The following is a 14275-nucleotide window of genomic DNA, read 5'->3' as shown; positions in this document are numbered from 1 at the left end:
AAGAAAATTATTACCTTCATGTATTTTCTTCTCAAAGCAACGAAAATGGCTTTACATGATTCAGGAATGATTACAGAGAGAGATAGATGAGAAATGGCAACTGAAAATCTTAAGTCCCTGTATGACCTGCCAGTTGCTTAATGTGCAAGTCAGTCTTTCATGAGGTGATATAGATTCACGCATCACAGTATTTTGCCGTTGTATACTTGGAGTCACTAATTCCAGTAATTCTTTGTAGGCATTTTCATCCATTCGCATATAATTGCGCCAATCGTTAGGGTCTTCTCTTAAATCATTCATCAAGAAGTTTGTGTGGGAATGCTGTTTTCTTCTAAGAAGCCACGTTTTGCACCACTTTGATCGCCGGTATTTACTCTTTGTTTTTCTTTTATGTAGTAAACAGTATAAAAACGCTAAAATAAGCTCTTCGTCAGGCATGACTACCACCACCTAGACCTAGAAATGGACTGACGATTGTGCAGCATACTTATTTGTAACGTGTGGACACGCAGAGGTGTTCCGTATAGTTTGCACAAACTCGTAACGCGCAAGTAAGTCGCTGCGTCTGGAACCACCTGAATTAACAGGTGGTGTTGTGTGTAACGGATATGGGCAGGAGAAATCAGCCCAAAAATGAAGTAGACTGCAAGAGACCATAAGGCCTACACTTGACAGAACACAAAGTCGAAATAATGTTCTTCCTTTCTACTTGCATTTTAGTTTATTAATTTATTATTTGATGATTTATTAGTTTGAAATAAATTTGCGCAACGAGATCCAAATCCTAACGTTTTTATATTCGTTTTCTTTGCGTTCAGTTCCGTGGGAAAAAAGGCACATCGACGTCAATACAGAGCTTATCTTTAGTATTTTGATTAACACCTCAAAGTGAATTCCAAACTGAAACCTGTGAAAAGTCTGGGTTAAACTTACTCACTACGGTAGATATAACAAAAGAAAAAATTAAAAGGTGTATAGACAAACACAAAGTTAATAAAACACCAGGGCCTGACGGTTGGCATCCAAGAATCTTAAAGGAAATGAAAAATGAGATTGTTGTTCCATTAGAAATTATTTTCAAGAAATCCATCATATCCGGAGATGTCCCAAGAGAATGGAAGCTAGCTAACGTTACTCCCATATTCAAAAAAGAAACCAAATAACTATAGGCCTATAAGTTTGACTTCAATCGTAGGAAAAATAATGGAAACTATCATCAGAGATGCTATCGAACATCATCTAGAAAGTAATCGTTTGATAAATGATAGCCAGCATGGTTTCAGACGGAAACGTTCTTGCGTGACTAACTTACTCAAATTCTACAACACAGTTATCTCGAATTATGACAAAAGAAACAATATAGATTTAATATATCTAGACTTTGCAAAAGCTTTTGATACCGTCCCACACGAAAGACTACTTACTAAACTAGCTTTGCATGGAATAAGTGGTAGCCTATTAGGTTGGACTAGTAATTGGTTGAATGGTCGAAAACAGAGAGTTGTTTTAAATGGAAAAACTTCTGGATGGAAAAATGTTGCAAGTGGAGTTCCTCAGGGTTCCGTTCTTGGGCCACTTCTATTCATAGTATATATAAATGATATAGACCATGGACTAAAATCTACTGTTTCCAAATTTGCTGATGATACAAAACTGTGTGGAGTGGCAAATGATCACTCAAACCAATTAGATATTCAAGAAGATTTAGATCAATTACAGCAATGGTCTGAAAAGTGGCTAATGAAATATAACACAAGTAAATGCAAGGTAATGCACATAGGTAAAAATAACAGTAAGTACGATTACAAGTTATTTGGAAATTCGTTAACAAAAGTGGATAGTGAAAAAGATCTCGGCGTAATTATCAGTAACGACCTCAAATCATCCAAGCAATGTATTTCAGCCTCTGAGAAAGCAAATAAGATTCTGGGACTGATTGCGCGATCTTTTGATTTCAAAAGTCCATCACTCATTAACAAGCTATATAAATCGTTAGTTCGTCCACATTTGGAATATGCTGTTTCCGTATGGTCACCAAATCTCATTAAAGACATTGACAGACTGGAAAAAGTACAACGGCGAGCCACAAAACTGATTCCAAATATCAAAAATAAATCATATGAAAATCGACTAAAGCACATGAATCTGTTTTCCCTAAAAAAGCGTAGACTCAGAGGTGACTTGATACAGGTCTTTAAGATTCTAAAGGGAATTGACAACATCAAAAGTGACAAAATTTTCACATTGAATGAGAATCAGACAAGAAACAATGGTCTCAAACTGTCCGGAAATAGATTCAATTTGGAAGTAGGTAGAAACAACTTTGCCAACCGTGTAGTTAATGAATGGAATAAACTTCCTGCACAGGTAGTGCAATGTAGTTCAGTTCAAAGCTTTAAGAATCATTTAGATAAATACTTAAGTAAGATGCTGTAACGATTATAATTTATCTCATATTATTTGTTTTTGTTTTGTTATAATTTGTCTGCCTGATTTTAATTTATTATTAGTTATATGTTAATTTATTATTTACTATTTACCTGTTTATCATTTTAACTATACCTATGCATTTATTTATGTATTTTATTTGTTATTTACATTATTATAGTTTTTATTTATTATTTTATTACTAATATGATTTTTTTTTTTTTTTTTTTTGCATCCGACCTAGATATGGATCAAAAGGTCTCCTGTCGGCATGCTCCGCCTTTGTAATCCTTTGTAATAATGAGTATTTACTTCATTATAAATCACAGGAAATCAGACAAGCAATTGCTTCCATTTCTATATATGGGGAATACAATTTTCGTACATTACCAAAGAACAACAAATTGATTAAAAAAAAAAATGGGGCAAATTTCGGAAAAAAAATTGTATATTTTTTTAATGAAATTTTTAAACATGCATAGGTTGGCTAATATTTCATTCTTTTATTTATACATTTGTTCTATTTTTGCTTTTCTCAAATTAGAAAATTAGAATGAGCAAAGCTTCCTTACATTTCATTGTTCAGTTCATGTAATTTATTCGTTGCACAGTAAATGTCAATTTGGAAAACTGACATTTTTGAAAGTGTCATTAAATATTTCTATATTCTTGACATTCTAAATATCATATAATGTCGTTCCACTACACACATACATTGAAATCTTAGTTATATGGCTTTATTGCACGGAACTATAATTTTACTGCAACTTATAATTTATTAGATTATTTGCTCAGTTGTCACGTGGAAAATATAAATGAATCGTTAGCTTAACCTAAGGACATGATCTATTTTTTTGGTGTTTAATATCTATTCTGATAATTTCTGCTATTTCCTTTTCCCTGTATATCTCTTCGTCTAATTCACCAGTCGTCTTATAGATCAGTAATCATCCATTCCGCCTCGACTCAACTTGCCATATCTTATCAAATTTCCCATATTACTTCGTTCACTTTCGCCACGTCCTCTCTTCCCAGTCACTCCCTTGTTACCCAAATGCTTCGTCTAATTCCGTAACTTTTTGTCGACCCTTCCCTTCGTTCTTCCATTGACTTTTGCCATTTTCTTAATCCTCCTCCACTTGATCATTCGTAGAATGAATTTTACACTTTTTATATATCCCTTCCATCTTGACCATCGCTATCCAATATTCACTCGTCCCTTGGAGCAAAAATATTTTTTGTGAATGTCGACATTATAGCAACCCGATCTCTCAGATTTGAATCAAGTCGCCCGATGTTACGTAAATGCATATAGGATATGTATACTGGATGTAGGTCTCCAGTGGATGTTCTAATTGTTACATAATTTTTGGTCACACTTTTCTTGTTATATTAGAGAGCTGATTACTTTTTTATTATACAATTTTTTTTAAAGAAACCCGAGTTTCCACGAGAAATAATTTAAAAATTCCATGTATATGGCCCTTGATGTAACGTGTGTAACGGATACTGGTGAGTGTAACGGATGCTGATGTGTGAGTGTAACGGGTTATGGACGTATATGTAATGGGTGTTGTGTGTGTAAAGGGGGTTCCACACATGCATGCTTCACCGTAGGCTTGCCTGCACATACCGGTTTGTATACGGATTCCCGTGCGTGTGGACGGGAAAACGGTACACCGTGCAAGTCGAAAAGCGCGGCTTGTGTAATCCTCGACGTTGGGACAGGTGCACAGGCCGTGGCTTCAGTTCGTTACTAGACGTGGTGGAATTAAGATGTCTGACGTGCGTAATTACTTGAAACTATTCATTACAGAATTCATAGAACTCTTTAAATCTCTGCCAGGTTTGTGGAAGATGAAGAGTTAAGACTATTCTGATCGTAATAAGAAAAATGGCGCCTACAACAAAATGATTGAAAAGTTAAAAGAGGTAAGAACCATAATTAATAAATCGTTTTGATATACTTTAGAATAGGTACCTATTTTGCTTTAAATTTTCTACATTTATTACATATAGGGCCCGGATTTTATGCATTTGCTGCACATTTTAATCATCTATTCTAATAAATGCATAATTTCATTAGCTTTATGGGGTTCTATGTGAAGAAATTTAAGTATTCCCTAATCCTATTTAAAATGATACAATTGAAAAATTTAATAAACAAAATATATTTCACAGATCGAACCGGAAGCGGACAGGGATTTAGTGACGAAAAAAATCAATTCACTACGTAGTTCTTATCGCAAAGAAAAGAAGAAAGTAGCTGATTCTCAGAAGTCTGGCAACGCTGCAGACGATGTCCATGTACCTACTCTGTGGTATTTCGACTTGCTTCAATTTGTGGAGGACCAAGAAATACCTCGACAATCAGTTGCAAATTTTGATGAATCATTTTCACAGGTACGCAAAAAAATATTTATTATATTTTAAACATTTATTTGAGCTACAAAATAAAGAAAATTTTTGTTGAATAATACAAAATTCGTTAACTGAAATATACAAAAAACTAGAGCAAACAATAATGGGACTGGGCCACAATCCCGAAAACCAAAATCCTGAATTATAGTTTAAAAAAAATACACGCTAATACCTAACTTATTATCTAACAAGACATGTAAATGACTCAGAACTTATACATTTAGTAAGCTGTTATGCCAGGAAACGCTGCCTTCATTGTTGAAGTATCCCAAAAGCTCATTTCTGGTCATTTTACCATCTTTTGAAATGGCTTTGTAATGTCCTCTTTGCATATCAACAAGATCATCATCACCTCTCCGTAAACCTAATGACAGTGTGCCTTGCATGGTATCTTCATAATCTAGGGACCCAGCTGGTTGAATATTTTCTAATTAAGAAATTATGAAGAGCACAGCACGCCATAACAGCACACTATCTATACTTTCGAGCTTCAGGTTTATGCTGGTATGAAAAATTCTAAGTCTAGATGCCAATATGCCAAATGCATTTTCGACCACGCGCCTAGCTCTTGATAGGCGATAATTATAAATACTGCGTTCATTAGTAAGCTCTCTTTGATTAAATGGCTTCAAAAAATTAGGAGTTAAGGCAAAAACTTCGTCTCCTATGAAAGCATAGTTAACCCATTCAACTCCGATGACAAGATGTCTTGTCATTTGGTCAAATAAAACAAAAAATCATAAAACACCAAAATGTTTGATCAAACACCAGAAAAATATGACGTCAGTCCTCGCTTCGCTGCGAGCGAAGCGAGGATTGACGTCATATTTTTCTGGTGTTTGATCAAACATTTTGGTGTTTTATGATTTTTTGTTTTATTTGACCAAATGACAAGACATCTTGTCATCGGAGTTGAATGGGTTAAGCGTTCTATTTGAGTGCCTGACTTGTTCTGCGTCAGGAATACATAAAGATTGATCATTCAATTTTCTTTAAAAAGTAGTGGGCTCAATTACACCTCCATCAGAAATTCTTCCATTGACACCAAATTCAGATACAATAAACTCATAGTTTGCATTGACGACTGCTAGTAGAACCATGCTGTGAAACAACCCTTTATAATGATATAAGTATGAACCACTTTCTGGTGGGGGTACAATTCTTACATGTTTACCATCCACAGCGCCTAGGCAATGCGGAAAATTCCACCTTTTCTCAAATTCATCTGCTATTTGTTTCCATTCTTCCTTGGATTTCGGAACCTAAAAAAAAAAAAAAAAGATAAAAAAATCTTTCAAGATGAATCTATGAATCTAGATAGCTCAGTTACCTCTCCCCCAGACATTCAAACTTTAGAAGAAGAAGAAGAAAGGTCTTGTACTCCAAGTTCAGACTCATCAGTAGTAACCCAACGCCGACGGATAAATAATAGAAAGAGAAAAACACAAGTAGATAGTGTAATAGCTTCGGTTGGCAAACGGTTATGTGAAACAAGACCTGAAGACCAACATGATGCTTTTGGACGAAATATTGCTAATAAACTTAGATTTTTAGCAAATGATCAGCGCATTTATTTAGAAAAAATAAATAATAAATGATGCTGTATTTGAAGCAGAATTGGGTAATTTATCTAGGGATTGCCATGTGTCTGTCCCCAAAGTTTCCAACCAAACACCTACTGTATAAGCAATGTACCTACCAATCCATTCCAACTATCTACTGCAATGTCAGAACCTATCTGCAGTGCTTTATCTGTTTTACCAAATAACATTCAGACCATATCATCCCATTCCCAACCCTCAACTACTTTACCTTCTAGCCCTGAATGTGTGCCTTCTTCAACATATCTAACTGTATAATCTATCTGTGTATGCTTTATTTTTATTGTACCTACTGGCTACTCTAATAAATTTGTATTGTACCTACTCTAATAAATTTGTATTTAGTTATAGTAAGAAAATTATTACCTTCATGTATTTTCTTCTCAAAGCAACGGAAATGGCTTTACAAGTTTCAGAAATGATTACAGAGAAATGGTAACTGAAAATCTGAAGTCCCTGTATGACCTGCCAGTTGCTTAATGTGCAAGTCAGTCTTTCATGAGGTGAGATAGATTCACGCATCACATTTTTTTGCCGTTGTATACTTGGAGTCACTAATTCCAGTAATTCTTTGTAGGTATTTTCATCCATTCGCATATAATTGCGCCAATCGTTAGGGTCTTCTCTTTAATCATTCATTAAGTTAGTGTGGGAATGCTGTTTTCTTCTAAGAAGCCATGATTTGCACCACTTTGATCGCCAGTATTTACTCTTTGTTTTTCTTTTATGTAGTAAACAGTATAAAAAGGCTAAAATAAGCTCTTCGTTAGGCATGCCTACCACCACCTAGCCCTGGAATTGCACTGACGATTGTCCATAGTTTAATGTAACGTGTGGACACGCAGGGGTGTTCCGTGTAGTTAGCACCAACTCGTAACGCGCAAGTAAGTCGCTGCGTCTGGAACCACCTGAATTAACAGGTGGTGTTGTGTGTAACGGATATGGGCAGGAGAAATCAGCCCAAAAATGAAGTAGACTGCAAGAGACCATAAGGCCTACACTTGACAGAACACAAGAGTTGAAATAATGTTCTTCCTTTCTACTTACATTTTAGTTTATCAATTTATTATTTGATGATTTATTAGTTTGAAATAAATTTGCGAAACGAGATCCAAATCCTAACGTTTTTATATTCGTTTTCTTTGCGTTCAATTCCGTGGAAAAAAGGCACATCGACGTCAATACTGAGCTTATTTTTAGTATTTTGATTAACACCTCAAAGTGAATTCCAAACTGAAACCTGTGAAAAGTCTGGGTTAAACTTACTCACTACGGTAGATATAACAAAAGAAAAAATTAAAAGGTGTATAGACAAACTCAAAGTTAATAAAACACCAGGGCCTGACGGTTGGCATCCAAGAATCTTAAAGGAAATGAAAAATGAGATTGTTGTTCCATTAGAAATTATTTTCAAGAAATCCATCATATCCGGAGATGTCCCAAGAGAATGGAAGCTAGCTAACGTTACTCCCATATTCAAAAAAGAAACCAAATAACTATAGGCCTATAAGTTTGACTTCAATCGTAGGAAAAATAATGGAAACTATCATCAGAGATGCTATCGAACATCATTTAGAAAGTAATCGTTTGATAAATGATAGCCAGCATGGTTTCAGACGGAAACGTTCTTGCGTGACTAACTTACTCGAATTCTACAACACAGTTATCTCGAATTATGACAAAAGAAACAATATAGATTTAATATATCTAGACTTTGCAAAAGCTTTTGATACCGTCCCACACGAAAGACTACTTACTAAACTAGCTTTGCATGGAATAAGTGGTAGCCTATTAGGTTGGACTAGTAATTGGTTGAATGGTCGAAAACAGAGAGTTGTTTTAAATGGAAAAACTTCTGGATGGAAAAGTGTTGCAAGTGGAGTTCCTCAGGGTTCCGTTCTTGGGCCACTTCTATTCATAGTATATATAAATGATATAGACCATGGACTAAAATCTACTGTTTCCAAATTTGCTGATGATACAAAACTGTGCGGAGTGGCAAATAATCACTCAAACCAATTAGATATTCAAGAAGATTTAGATCAATTACAGCAATTGTATGTAAAGTGGCTAATGAAATATAACACAAGTAAATGCAAGGTAATGCACATAGGTAAAAATAACAGTAAGTACGATTACAAGTTATTTGGAAATTTGTTAACAAAAGTGGATAGTGAAAAAGATCTCGGCGTAATTATCAGTAACGACCTCAAATCATCCAAGCAATGTATTTCAGCCTCTGAGAAAGCAAATAAGATTCTGGGACTGATTGCGCGATCTTTTGATTTCAAAAGTCCATCACTCATTAACAAGCTATATAAATCGTTAGTTCGTCCACATTTGGAATATGCTGTTTCCGTATGGTCACCAAATCTCATTAAAGACATTGACAGACTGGAAAAAGTACAACGGCGAGCCACAAAACTGATTCCAAATATCAAAAATAAATCATACGAAAATCGACTAAAGCACATGAATCTGTTTTCCCTAAAAAAGCGTAGACTCAGAGGTGACTTGATACAGGTCTTTAAGATTTTAAAAGGGAATTGACAACATCAAAAGTGACCAAATTTTCACATTGAATGAGAATCAGACAAGAAACAATGGTCTCAAACTGTCCGGAAATAGATTCAATTTGGAAGTAGGTAGAAACAACTTTGCCAACCGTGTAGTTAATGAATGGAATAAACTTCCTGCACAGGTAGTGCAATGTAGTTCAGTTCAAAGCTTTAAGAATCATTTAGATAAATACTTAAGTAAGATGCTGTAACGATTATAATTTATCTCATATTATTTGTTTTTGTTTTGTTATCATTTGTCTGCCTGATTTTAATTTATTATTAGTTATATGTTAATTTATTATTTACTATTTACCTGTTTATCATTTTAACTATACCTATGCATTTATTTATGTATTTTATTTGTTATTTACATTATTATAGTTTTTATTTATTATTTTATTACTAATATGATTTTTTTTTTTTTTTTGCATCCGACCTAGATATGGATCAAAAGGTCTCCTGTCGGCATGCTCCGCCTTTGTAATCCTTTGTAATAATGAGTATTTACTTCATTATAAAACACAGGAAATCAGACAAGCAATTGCTTCCATTTCTGTATATGGGGAATACAATTTTCATACGTCACCAAAGAATAACCAATTGAAAAAAAAAAAATTGGGGCAAATTTCGGATTTTTTTTTGTATCCTTTTTTATTGAAATTTTTAAACATGCATAGGTTACTAATATTTCATTCTCTTAATTATACATATTTCTATTTTTGTTTTTCTCAAACTGAAAAATTAGAATGAGCAAAGCTTCCTTACATTTCATTGTTCAGTTCATGTAATTTATTCGTTGCACAGTAAATGTCAATTTGGAAAACTGACATTTTTGAAAGTGTCATTAAATATTTCTATATTCTTGACATTCTAAATATCATATAATGTCGTTCCACTACACACATACATTGAAATCTTAGTTATATGGCTTTATTGCACGGAACTATAATTTTACTGCAACTTATAATCTATTAGATATTTGCTCAGTTGTCACGTGGAAAATATAAATGAATCGTTAGCTTAACCTAAGGACATGGTCTATTCTTTTAGCGTTTAATATCTATTCTGATAATTTCCGTTATTTCTTTTTCCCTGTATATCTCCTCTTCTAATTCACCAGTCGTCTTATAGATCAGTAATTATCCATTCCGCTTCGACTCAACTTCCCATACCTCATCAAATTTCCCATATTACTTCATTTACTTTCGCCATGTCCTCTCTTCCCACTCCCTCATTACCCAAATGCTTCGTCTAATTCCACAACTTTTTGTCAACCCTTCTCTTCAGTCTTCCATTGACTTTTGCCATTTTCTTAATCCTCCTCCACTTGATCATTCGTAGAACGTAATTTACACTTTTTATATTTCCCTTCCATCTTGACCATCGCTATCCAATATTCAGCCGTCCCTTGGAGCAATAAATATTTCTTGTGAATGTCGACTAATAATATAGCAACCCGATCTCTCAGATTTGAATCAAGTCGCCGGGTGTCATATAAATGCATATAGGATATGTATACTCGCTGTAGGTCTCCAATGTATGTTCTAATTGCTACATAATTTTCTTGTCACACTTCTCTTGTTATATTAGAAAGCTGATTACTTTTTTATTATACAATTTCCTTTAAACAAACCCGAGTTTCCACGAGAAATAATTTAAGAATTCCATTGTTCATTCTTTAACGGTTATTTTTTTAGACAAATATTGGTCAGTATACTTTACAACCGTTACCTGTATCTGCAAAGAGAGACTCAAATAAAGAGAAAGGGAGAAGGAATAGACCGGTTAAAGAAAGAAGGGAGAGATGTGGCAAAAAGGAGCAGCACGTACGACTCTGAGCTCCTCTACTCGGTTGCAGTCACTGACAATTATTGTTTTTGAAAGTAACCAATTTTCTTTTAATATTATAAGAGAACACGCCGCCTATATTTCTTCTGTGAATTTCTATTAACACTAAGAGAATTTTAACCATGAATTAGTTTGATAATTGAACCTGTCACCATAATATATATGAAATTAGTACACGTATTCTCCTCGTTTGCTTACGTATATCTTTCTAGCAAATTATATTTTTCGGACTTGATGCTGACAGATGAATGTTGGAGGGTGTCATTCTTATATTATTATTATTTTTTTTTTTTTTTTTTTAGCAGACTTGGCGACATTTGGCGAAGGCGGGAGGGTGAGAGGAGAGGTTGGGTTGCGTGTCGATATGACGGTAAGCAGGCCAGCCAAGGAAGACTTCTGAACCTCCTCCCCCTCCCTTCCACCTTCGCTTTCGATGATGGAAACTTCGAGCATTTATGAGAGTAGGAAAATTTGCGGAGGAAGGAAAAATAGATATACTTGCACTGGTGGTGCAAAGAACTGTTAATCTGTAAATTGACTACACCACAGTGCCTAGTACTCAAATATTCAGCCAGAAATTGAACTTCCATACCTATGGTACGGTTGTGTCGGTGATTTTGTAAACATATGTAACCCGAGTTTGATATTTCATCCTGACTCAAACGCATAAATCTTATTGAGAGGTACAGAAGAAAAATAAGCAAAGCGTAATATTTTCTCTCATTATTTATAAAAGGGAGGTTAGATGTGATGCCTAATCGCATCCTGATCTTGAGTGGAGAAGAGAAGGGTTCTAGACTAACTATCATCAGCATTGTGTCACTACGGTCGTGTGGATGAAGTTCGCCTAATTCCCCAATCCTCACTGGGATACTGGTATACTTCACATATCTTTGTACTCGACCAACTTTCCACACGAATTTGTTTTGGCTTTCGTACACAAAGGGGAAGTCATTGGGAAAGAGAGGGAAAAAAAGTTCATAATGCACATGATGAAGATTTGACAAGTTTAAATACTCTCGTTCTACCGGTCGGCCTACTTTCAATTCAATTTTCCGGGTCTACTGTCTTGTTCTTTATATATATACATATACATATATATATGTATATATATGTATATATATATGTATATATATGTATATATGTATATATATATAAATATACATATGTACATATATATATATATATATATATATATATATGTGTGTGTGTGTGTGTGTGTGTGTGTGTGTGTGTGTGTGTGTGTGTGTGTGTGTGTGTGTGTGTGTGTGTGTGTGTGTGTGTGTGTGTGTGTGTGTGTGTGTGTGTGTGTTTTGTGGTAAATTTCTTTTGCATGATCTTTCGTCACTTTCACCATCTGGCCTAAATAGTTATACTCTTCAACTTCTTCAAGACTCTCATCATCGATTATAATCTCTTTACTTTGAACTTTCGTGTTGAACATTACTTTGGTTTTACTCTTATTCGTTTTTAAGCCTACTTTGAGACTTTCCTTGTTCAGATCACTCAGCATAAATTGCAAGTCTTCCGCTTTTTCTGAAATAAGAATAATGTCATCTGCTAATCTTAGGTGGCTCAAGTATTCGCCATTAATCTTCAAACCTTTCTCTTCCCAACTCAACCTTCTGAAAATCTCTTCCAAACAAGCTGTAAATAATTTGGGTGAAATGGTATCGCCTAGCCGTACTCCTTTCTCGATTTTGATTTTTTCTGTATCTTTGTGTAGTCGAATTATAGCGGTACCTTTCGCAAAATCAGAAGGGTAGAATTGAGGGGAACGAGAAGGAGATTATTCCTGTGGGGGACGACTTCGAGATCTTTCTAATAGAGACTCAAAACAGGAAAGCCACGCTACACTAACCTCTTAAAAATGACAGCAAGGTCATTTATAGATGTCTACCCCAGTTAGTGCTGCTGCCTGGCGATTTCATTCAGTTGCAAAACAATGCCTTTACTTAAATCAATGAATTCTATATAACCTGTGAACAGTGGGTAACTCGTGGTCGATCAACTATTTTTTTTTTTTTTTTTTTTTTTGGGTGGGGGAGAAGAAGAGGACTTCTTTTAAGACCTTACCTCCGGGTTTCTTCCCGACGTTGTTCTACTTTGACGTAACATCCTTTGATATTGCCTCCTGATTAAAAAGAAGCACAAAGAAGTCTGAATTTAACTTGAGATTGCTGGGAATCTTGCGTAGACTTTCTCCTGAATGGGAAAGTCTACATAAGACTCGCAACATTTAGTCGGCCAGCCAGGTACTTACTCCGCCACCGCAGCCTCTCCTTCTTCGAGAGCGCTTCCAGTAACACATAGTCCGGATTTTTGGATAATTCAGACCTTCCTTCTTTTGTGAGGGAAGTACCAATTAAACCAAACGAACTTGCCGACTCTGTCGTCGGTTCATCCTCTATAGAACACACCTTGTGTTATTGGTAAACTCTCCTCCCTCCTTCCTTCCTTCCTTCCCCTCATGTGAACCTACTACACTTTCCTTCCTCCACTCCTTTTCACCTTTCTAATGTTTCATCTCTCCCACCTGCCTTCTCTCTTTCACGTACTACTTCCTTTTCTCTTCTTTCCATTCTTCCCTTTCTCCTGACTGGAACAATGCAGACGACAGGTCCGCCCGTGAAATGGCTTTCACAACTGGTCTCGAATTACAGGAGCAGCCTCCTCCTCGCTCGATGATCCAACCTAACGAACCAACAAACGCCTTCATTCCTCCTTTCCTTCCTTTCTTCCTTCCTTCATTCCTTCCCGCAGGAACAACCTTCCACAGAGGTGCGTCCACCTTTCTCCCCAAAATCCCTGCGCCCTCCCTCCCTCCTTTGCTGGGTCCGGAACATGTAACGACTTAACTTGGTGAGTCGCCTGCGTCGTTAAGAAGATATTGAGGAGTTGAAGGGGAGGGATTGCGTTAGAAGGTCGGTCCTGCGTTGGCGAACATTGTGTGTGTGTGTGTGTGTTTCTTTTTTAACAAAATAAAACTTTTCAATAAATTTTCTTTATCTGCAAAAAGAAAAAATAATGTACATTGCAGCTAGATCATCCCAGTTTTAAACACATTCTTAGCAAAAACTTCATATCACGTATAAATTGGAATAAAATCATACTTCTGCTATTTTTAGCGAGTCTTGGTCCAAAATCTGTCTTCGTTCGCTTCCTTTTGGATTTGATTTTTTTTTTAAGTCCATTCAGATCGGACGTTTGAATTTGGATTCAATAACAATTAAGGCAGTGTTTTTTCAGATATATAGATAGATAGATAGAATGATGGATAGACTTGAAACTAATAATCTGATTGGTGAAAGGGTGGAAGAAGAGAAATCCTACCTTGCTTTTTGTAGTATCCTAAATAAAGGCTATGACAGTAACTATTTCATTATCAAAGGTAAAGTGTGCTAAATCAAGGAACAA

Source organism: Oratosquilla oratoria, chromosome 12, assembly GCF_046742065.1.
Source record: "Oratosquilla oratoria isolate Oo_2021 chromosome 12, ASM4674206v1, whole genome shotgun sequence".
In the NCBI taxonomy this organism is placed as follows: Eukaryota; Metazoa; Arthropoda; class Malacostraca; order Stomatopoda; family Squillidae; genus Oratosquilla; species Oratosquilla oratoria.
This window is presented reverse-complemented; position numbering follows the sequence as displayed.